A 10,086-nucleotide genomic window follows, 5' to 3' on the forward strand; every position below is an offset into this window, starting at 1 on the left:
TGTGCGCGCACAGTGCGGGAGGGGTCCGGCAATGCTCTCCAGCAGGAGGTGAAAATTCGGCTCTCCAACCACGGGCACCTTTAGCGGGCAGCTGCACAACCCCGAGCCGCCCACTGGGACCACCGCGCCGAGCATCACTGGTGCCCGAATTTCCCAAACTTCCATGAATTGGGCTGCGGTTTTCTCTCTCAGGAACCTGTGCTGAGCATTTCCTGATGGTTTAAAGTCCAGTGGCTCTTCTGAGGATGAAGAATGAGGAGAAGAGCACTGCTTCGGTCGCAGCTGGGATTGCTGCGTTTAATTATCAGCTTTTAAGGATTGTAGCTCTGGAAATACAGCCCTGAATTGGACCGTGAGGCAGCCTTAAATGAGCTTTTAGATAAAGGTGCCCAAACTGGTGGTGATGGAGGTCTCTCAAAAAAGCAGTTCACAATGCATGGTATGAACATATCTGATTCTGGCTGCTGGGATCTCCTAAAAGCTGCTCTGGGGGCACCTGCAGCCCCAGGCACCCCGGATTGGGATGAGGAGCAGAAGGTGGATGGAAAGGAGAGAACGAATGGCAAAAGGGGGGTCTGGGGGGAGGCCAGGGGTCAGTGGGCAGCAGATGGGCCTGGAGGTGCTGGGATGGCCACGGGGCATGGTGTGAGGAGATTGGGGGAACGAGGTGCATTTCCCAGTTCCCCATAGATGGAGCAGCACTCTGTTTATTTCTGGTTTGGAAATAAGATGTTGTCATCTTCTCTGGGGAGCCTGCTTGCTGGGATGCGGCCCCAGAGAAGAATGGGGACCATCAGGCACTGGTTAGGAAAAGCTTTTCCTAGCAGCAGGGAGCAGTGGGACCTCAGCAGGCCCCCGGCACCCCTGGCACCCTACTGCTGCCCTTGGGAAGTGTGAAGTCACTGTGCCACACAGCCAGAACGCTGGGAATGCCCAAATTGAGGCATTCTGTACAGAATTTTTTGGTTGTTTTATCTACTTCTCATAATCCTAATGCAGTTCTGAGTTACGTTGTCACATTCTTCCGTATAGTGCCTGCACATGCTGGACCTGCTCTGTAGGTAAATCAGGAAAGAGACCTACAGCCACCTACAGGTCCCATTTTATCTGCTGAGCCAAAAGCTGCCCCAGCAACAAGAGCTGCAGGGACTGTCCCAAAGAACAGGACTTGCCCTTGCCACAGGGGCAGTGCTAACAAAGTCATTAAAACAAACGTGGAAGTGCTGAGGGTTGTGTAGCTTGAAACTGAACTGCTGACACCCACTATGCAGCTGGAAGCAGTGGGTGCTGTGCTTGCATGTCCGAAGTGCCGGAGCATGCTCAGCGCTCTGGGAATGCAGACACTGCTGCTCAGGAGTGCCCTGAATTAGTCAAAACTGACCTTAATCCATCCACGTGTCATCCCAACCCATCTCCATAGTGGGTGCCTGGGGAGGATGCAGCACTGATGCAGTGTAATGGAAAGCACCATTGGAGAAGCAATGGGAAAATTAATAATTTTGTCTTCAGTGCTGCCTGCTGGCTTCCCCATGCAGACTTCTAGCCCCATAGCCCCCCTGCTGGCCATTTCTGCAGGGTTTTGGAGCAAAACCACTAAAGGATGTCCCAGTATGTCAAAATGCAGAGCTACAAAGCGGTGTAGGCTGGTTGAGAACCCTGGGTCTGAAGTGCCCCTAGACAAAGTTTGCCCCAGTGCAAACCACAGAAGCACAGAATCATTAAGGTTGGAAAAGACCTCTGAGATCACCTCGTCCAACTGCTGACCTCCATGCCCATTAAGCCACCTCCCTGTCCAAAAGTGCCTTGTTTTGGCACTAAAACTGCCCACTGAGATCCTGGGACTGCATTTTCTGTTGCTGTGAGAGCTGTAACATGCTGAGCTAAGGCCTAGGACTGCATGCAGAGCAATTGCAATGCACCCAAAGTGCTGAGCCCCTCAATGCCCATCCTGCACGCTGCATGACCCAGTGGCACAGAAGGAAACCTGAGTGAAAGAGTTCTCTGCTTCAATGAATGAGCATCCATGGAGCTGTACCGGCACCAAGAATTCTCACGCTTCTCCTTTTTGAGCATTTGATCACCAATCAGATTTTGCTTACCATATATGTCCCTTGATCCCAAATTTGTATACGAGCCTATATATGTAACACATACATAGAGTGTACACAGAGCTTATACCCAGTGGGTGGTTCTACTACAGGAAGGTCACAAGCATATGATATATATGATGCTCTGTTTCATAGCATGTATGGCATGCGTTACAGAGAGCTCTGACGCGGTGTTGTCAGAGAAGAGATAAATCCAATAATAAAAGCAACAAAAAAAGCATTTGGGGAGAAATAATACTGCACAAATCCTCTAAAGGGACAGAATTGTCTACACAACAAAGGCTCAGCTGATGGATGCTAAAATAAGCAGTTATGCAACAAGTAAGAAATACGATCTCCGGGGAAGGAGCCAGCAACCTTTTCCTTTCATCTTCACTCACCGGTGCTTATTTTTGCATACCTAAGACTAAAATATAGACAACCTTTCGACAGTGAGCACCTATGTTGAATTATGAGCTGTTTAAGTGAAGGAACCCGCAGGGCTCAGTGCCGTACCTACAAGAATCCCCCGAAGCACCACGATGCTTCCATCGCCTCGGGGCTGCTGCTGGGATGTGGAGAGAGCAGAGTGTGGCACAACCTGCAGGAAAATACATTGATTTCATGGGTGAGTGGGCTCACCATACAGCTGTGATTACAGAGCTGCTCAAACTTCTGAAGAATGTGCGTGCCATGGAATCATAGAATGGCTGGGCACAAAGAAACCCTACTGATCCCCAACGTGCTGCCCTGGGCTGGGTACCCCCAAAGCTCAGGCTGCCCAGTGCCACATCCATGGTCTTGAGCACCTCCGGGGATGGGGCATTTCATTCTGAGTCCACCTCAGAATATCTGTGTTTGGTAAAACTTGTCAGGAGGATTTGAGAGCCTGAAAACTCCTGTGCTGTCAGGAGAGGAGTGCCTTGCTGCCATCACACTGGGTTTCTGCAGTATCTGCTCTGGCAGCCAGGTCCAAGGGAGTTTGAGAGGTCCGCAGATACAATGAAAACTCAGTGTTATTTTGGAGACCTCTGCTAACAATCCATTTACCCCTATGTTAGCTAGTAAGAAAGTGCTGGAAAAGCCCCGCTCCTCATCTGCTGCATCCACCTGGCACACTGGAGGACCGGCTCTGGTGACAGAGAGCTCACAGAGACCCTCAGAAGCACATGGCTGCTCACTTACTCCCCTAGATATCCTCTCCCAGTAGCCAGGAGAATGCAAAGTGACCCCTTGGCCACTTCAGCTCCTGCCAAGGAGCAGGGCACCACATGGCTGTTCTGGAGGGAGCACAGAGGTGCACGTATCTCACTGCATCCACACCCCAAGTGGGGCTCTCCAATACCCCAGCTGTAATTGGGATATCTAGTTTTGATTAAAACGTGTTAATTTGGAGAATAGCAAGCAGATGCAGTAGAAGGAAAAAGAGCAAGCTCTGTTCTAAATTATAATAATTATCACTCCCATCTTCGAGAATGAACTACTACAGAAAGATCAAGGGCGAGATGGCTGCTATGGTCGTTACACAAACGAATCCTTTTGCTTTGTCAGTCATTCTGCATAATTCTTTTCCTCTCTGAAGCTAAGGAAAAATGCTGTTCTTACAGGAGAGGAGAATTTGATTTGGCAGATCAGTGGATAGAGAGATTTGGTTTGCAGTCTCAATTACCTCCACTAGCTGGAAATTTGGCATCAAAATAAACTGTAAACAAACAAACAAAAAAACCCCTCAGATACAACATTACAAAGTCCATCTCTTGATGGATAGCTCAAAATTCGCTATGTTCCAGCAACAGCTGCTTTAATATCTTCCAAGGAAATGCAGGCTCCCTCTGCCCAGAGGGTTTGTCTTTAAGGAATGCCTCCATAAGTGGTTTTGTGTAAGGATGCTCATGTTCTTGTGTGCTGAACTTTTTCTGCCAGATAGCAGGATTCCCTTCTGGTTGGTTTCTCTGCTTTCTGTGGGTTCTGTTCTGTCCGGAAGCACATGAAGTATGGCACACTCTTCCCACAGACCCCAGGCTGGGAGAAGCGTGGCTTACAGAGTGCCCTCGAGGGCAGAGTATGTTTGGAGAGACAGCGCAGCAACACAGAATGGTTGGGTTGATGGGACCTCTGGAGATCCCCCAGAGCACCCAAAGCAGCTGCTCTATGCCGGAAGGCACCCAGGTGGGTTTGAGGTGTTCTCCGTGGAAGGAGATTCCCTGCCTGTATGGGCAGCTGTGGCAGGGCTCTGCCGCCCTCACAGCACACCAGTTCTCCCTCACATCCCAGGCTGTGCCCCCTGTCACCTGGCCCTTCCTTCCCTTGCTCCACACTGCTCAGCATTGCCCAAAGCCAGCCCAGGTTATCCCTCCTCCGGTCCCATCACGCTCTGAGTGCAACAGGCAGCCCCTACCTGCAGGTCCCACCGCCTCACAGAACACACAATTACCCCCCAGTTAAAAACAAAAACAAGCAACAACAAAACAGAAAAGATGAAAGATCTGATTCACGGTTCAATGCACCATGTGAGCACATGCTGAGCAATACACACACCGAGGCCACAATTAATCCACGCGTGCTGCGGATTCCCTCCAGACACTCAGCTTATAACCAAGTTAGCTGTTTCACTGTATGCCTCTGCACTTGGAGGGTGTGAAAAAGACATTTCCATTTCATTGACTAAGTTCCCAAGGGGGGAGTTTATGAAAGTGCAAGTGCATAATTTACTGCCTGACAGGATAAAGATGGTATCTGGTTCTTAAAAAAATAGTGTACCCTGAAAAACAGAACCGTTCCAACTGACATTTGTTTTCCATAAGTACTGTATTTTAGCAGCATTTAATTTAGCTTAGAAGCGCCGTAAAAAATATATGCATTGTAAATTGCAGCTGCATAACGTGATATTTATCAGGTAATGTCACCGAAGAGTCTCCTGTTGCAATATAAATGCCAAGGCACTTATAGAAAATAAATGTTGAAGGAGAGAGCTTTCTTTTCAAAGTGGAAAACCATTATCTCATCCCAAGTTCATAAATAAGAAGCTGAGGGGCTGCTCATGGGGCTGGCCGTGAGTACGCTGTGCATGCATGGCTCAGCACTGTGCTGGGGCAGTACCAGGCAGGAAAGGAAGGGATGAGAAGCGAGTTGGTTCTTGGGACTTATAACTTCATACAGTATTCATTTTGGAGAAAACCGATCAGGTCTGGCTATAGGCAGGACGTGGTATGATGTGCTGGCATACCGCTCCTGCCAGCTGGCTCTTGAAGCCCAGTGATCTCTGCAGGGCCTGGATCCAGGTGTGCACGTGCAGTGGCGTTTATGAGGGCAGGGCACAAGGGGCTGTCAGAGAGGAGTGGTCAATAAGGTCTCAGATGCAGGATCTCCACCTCAGGCTCCTCTGAAGCATGAAGCTGCTGATCCTGTCTGCTTAGCTTGTGCCCACCCCAGAGCTGTCAGGCATTGCTCTTCCAAAAGAAGGAGTGAGATTCCTGTATTGCTCTCCTGGCTTCATAAATGCGTCCTTCCGAGGCTCTGCTCCTGTTCTAGCTACGGTCTGTGGTGCAGTGTCTGCTCACTTCTCTCCCTTCTCTGTTTTCTCCCTCTGCTGCTCACTGCATTTTCTTTTGGCCAATCTAACCCGCTGGTCCTCTGCAGCAGCCGCATTCACAGCAAATTGCTGTTTATTTCCTCCACTCACCTCCCTGCATTGAAAAGCACACTGCAGCCTGCCCCTGTCACATCACATCCCAGGCAGCACGTCAGAACCTCACCCTGGATGTGCCGAGCTGAGCTGAATTATTCGTTTTTCTCCTCAGAGTTCTCTCTGTCCGCTGCCGCTGTCAGAGCAGCGATGCACACCAAGTGCTGCTCAGGGGAGCTTTTGCCAAAAGCGTTTTAAATGACGAATGTGAGCCACATTGGGAACACACGGTTCTGCAGGTGCGGCGTCTAAAATAAACGACTTCTACCTAGAAGGAGCGGCTGGGTGGCTGAACAAACAGGCAGGACTGCTTCCACGGCTGCATTCAGAATCGTAGAATCATGGAATGGCTGAGTTGGAAGGGACCTGATAGCCCACCCAGTCCCAATCCATGGGCAGGGATATCCCCACCAGAACAGTGGGCCGTAGCCCCATCCACGACCTCAGAAAACACCAGGGACGGGCAGCAGTGCCAGCACCTCACTGCTGCTGGGGAAAGAATTTCTCCCTCGGTACTGCTGGGAAGGATCTCACCCCGAGCACTGCCGTCCTGCAAGCATAGAGGACTTCAGATTGTAAAATAGCACAGCAAGGACAGGATGAAAACTCATTAAGTCAGCTGTCCTGTAGGATAGGATTTCAGTCCCTTTGCTGCCGTTGATTTAAATTTACCTTTGCTCTTTGGAAATAAGTCTCTACCCAGCACTGCTGGGCTGCTGAGCCCTTTTCTGGTGAGCTCCAGGGATGACGGACAACCATCAAGGCAACAACTGCATGCCAGGACTTCAACAATTGCATATGCAATGCATTCCCCTTTTACAGCGTTATAATCTTTGAATCGGTTGGAGCTGGCAAAGGAAGTTTAACATTAATGACTTTCTTATTATGGATGGAAAAACCTTTCGGAGCTAATGAGCAGAAACAGGAGCACTTGGCTCCGACCTGAAGAGGTGACTTCATGGTCACCACTGATGCTGGGAGCAGGGCTGGAGTGATGGCCGTGCTGGGTGCACCTGGGTGCAGAAAGAGCTGCAAGGATGTCAGAGAGAAAGCAGCCAGGAGCCCATCCTGCAGCCACCTGCCAGGTGCAGTGCCTCTCCTGCAATAAACCTTCCTGGGAGCAGCATCCAGACAGGGACAGCTGTCAAGGTATGAAAGAGGGGGACAGCCAGGCGAAAACAGTACCCAGGAAGTTTCATGGTTCATTTTCAAGCAGATTCCCTGCGCACAGAAGAGGGTGATCGGGGGGACAGCGTGTGCCCTTGGGGTGTTGGCATCTGCTGGGCACACCTCGAGCGCACAGTGCCTCACTGCCAAGCAAAAATAAACAAACGCAGCGAGCCACGAAACAGAGCAGCATATGATGAGGACAGGTACTTATGCAAATAACTCTTAACACTCAGCCAGACAGAGCTGATAAGCTCCCGGGCCAGCTGGAGGCTCCCGCAGCCCGCTGAAGGGGGAGGAGGAGGAGGACGGCTTTAGGATGACAATAGGGAACCGAAAAGCAGGAATGAGGCGCAGAGCTGGGAAGGCTGCACGGGGCTGCATCGCTTCCTTACTGACCCACTGCAGCCCGGCTTGGCCATCACCCCGCTCCCAGAAGCAGCCCTGTGCTGATGCACGCCGGGGTGAGCAGTGCCATCCGTGGCAACGAGGAGGAAACCCTCTGCCTTGTGAGGATGCAGCAGGAGGAGCACAGCCGGGTCCCCCCGAGGCTCGCACAGTCCCCGCAGCGCTGGCCAAGCACCACAGGAGCACAGCTGAGGCAAATCCTCCTGCAATGCTGCTGGGGATCCTCCAGGAAGCAGCATCCCTGCTCTGGCTGGGCTGCTGGTAATCAGATAGAAAGGGTTTAAAATAATCATGTCTAAGCAGCTGAAATCCACATTGGAATAGGTAATGGGGTCAGAAGACAAGTGGTGAAGCCAGAGGAGCTGTGGGGCAGCAGGCAGGGCACAGCATGAGCCAGGAGCTCAGCACCCCGCTCCTCCAGCACTGGGCAACTGGAAACCTGCATGGAAGACTCCACATGGCCTGGGGCATTGCTCTTGGAAAGACCTAAAAGGAAGAAGGCAGGGTGGAAGACAACACACACCAAGCCAGGGAGCCCCCAGGGCTGGGTTGCTTCTTCTCTCCCTATCGCATCCAGCAGCAGCAGCCTGAGCTGGGCAGGATCCTGCTGCCCCAGAGCTCTGCTGCTCTCAGGGCTCAGTCCCAGCAGCTCTAGGATGCAGGAAACCCTCCTGCTCCTGCAGCATCACTGCACACAGGGCCCCAAACCCCAGCCCACGGGGCTATCTGCAGCCCCAAATCCACCTCAAGGAGAGGGGAAAGGAGCAGGAAGGAAAGGAGGGCACTACTGCCAAGTGCAGGGAATGTTTGCTTTGCAGATTTGCAACTCGGGTTAGTGACATAACACTGTGATGCTGAGAGGCTGGAGCTGGGCCTTCCTGTGGGATTCCCCTAGGAACAAAATATTACTGCAATGTAAAACCGAAAATTGAAACAGCCTGGTGATTCACCAGAGAAAATGCCTCTCCCTTTTCCCTATTCAGTGAAGCAGAGACGAATGTTGTGGGGGTTGAAAGAAAAACTGAAAAAGCCTTTAATTAATCCCCGGAGGCTAAACGATGCCAGATATGGACAGGATTCCTCCCCTGGAGCAGGGATGTGCTGCTCCGGCTGCAGCGTGGGGCTGGGGGGGCTGAGGCTGCTCCAAAGAGAAGCTGCTGCTCACAGGGACTTTTGGAAGTGCTACCTGCCCCGGGGAGACCTTCCAAGTTCAAAGTCAAGTTTGTTTGTCTTCCATCCCGACAGACACCAAACGTTTCGTAATATTCAGGAAGTCCCTTTTATCAGCTTCCATTCAATTTATAAGATTAAGAGGATGGAAAAACAAATACTGCTCCTGGATGGAAAGTGCTGGCAGTGGCCAGGCCAGCACTGCGTTTGTGTGAGGACTGTTAATAGGGCATCTCCTGCTTCCCTGAGCCAGGAGGAGCTGCCTGCAAAGTGTGCTGCTTCTTGTGGGAAGGGCTGTGCTGGGGATAACGGCTTTGCTCACTAAAACCCAATGTGCAAAATGATGAGTAAAACACAGAGCATCACAGCTCTCACCAGAAGGCAGAGCTCTGGGCTCAGAAAGTGCACTGGAAAAGAGGAGATAACTTGCAGAGGGAGGATAGCATCAGGTGAGACCTAGGCTGGGCTGAGTGTGGTGTGGGAGTCCTGAGGTCTCCAAAGGAGGAGACACATAGATACAGATTTCAGACAAAGTTAAAATGTAGTAACAAGGAGCTCTGGAGCTCAGTAGCTGCTGGGGTGACCTCAAGGCCTGGCGGGATGCTCAGCAATAGCAGAGCTGCGAGTCCAGCTGTGGAAGGGAACACAAAACCTGAGCAGGTGCCATGCATGCACCTTCCTTTTACTGACTGCTTTGTGCAGAGCTGCATTTCTACTTGAAGCTCAGAGCTGCAGATTGCATTTGATTCTGATTACAGAGCGGCGGTAATTAAACCTCGGGAGCATTAAGTTAACGAAATGCCTGGATTTTATCATGATGTGAAATTGGGAGTGAGATTCCGATCTTCACAGTAACTGAAAGCGGTTGGCTGTTTCGCAGATGACTTATTTCCTCAGCTTACAAATGAGAAAATCCTCCTGCAGTTTGTTTTTCCCTTGTGCAGACGCACACCTTCCTCGGGGAAGTTCAGCAAAGGTACCACCAGCCCCGCATGCTGCTCAGCCTGCACAACAACCACCTTCAGCACGGCACGGCTCTTTAATAACACTTTTCAGGACCAGCCCGGTTATCTCCACGTAAGAAACACACCGCAATTAGCAGCAGTGTGCTGTCGGAGCAGCACGAGCAGAAGGCAGTAAGGCTGCAGGCTGCGCCCGCTCCGCTTCGTGCAGGCACCGGTGAGATCAGTTATTCTGATAATCACACAGTTGCTTGTACAGGAGATTGGGCTCCGTCACTTTCAAAGGACAGATGTTGCCACACAGGCTTTCATCGTTGGTTTTCTGAGTAAAGCACGTCCTCCCAGCAACAGGTTTACCACAGAATCCTTCCAGCTCTCGACGTCTGCAGAGCAGGTATTACTCACCCAGTTGCCTTCTTATGCAAACGTGCCGGCAGTGGGATCGGGGGATGAACCGTCTGAGCGCAGTGCCGCTGGAGATACCCATCCCTCCGTGGCACCTGCAGTCTGCAGCAAAGAGCTGCCTCGGGGCTCCGGTGCTGTGCTCTGGGCAGACGTAGTCCCTGCAGACTTGCTCTGTTGGAGCACCGGGAGCTGCGTGCTTCAG

This window comes from Meleagris gallopavo, chromosome 15, assembly GCF_905368555.1.
Source record: "Meleagris gallopavo chromosome 15, MGAL_WU_HG_1.1, whole genome shotgun sequence".
NCBI lineage: Eukaryota > Metazoa > Chordata > Aves > Galliformes > Phasianidae > Meleagris > Meleagris gallopavo.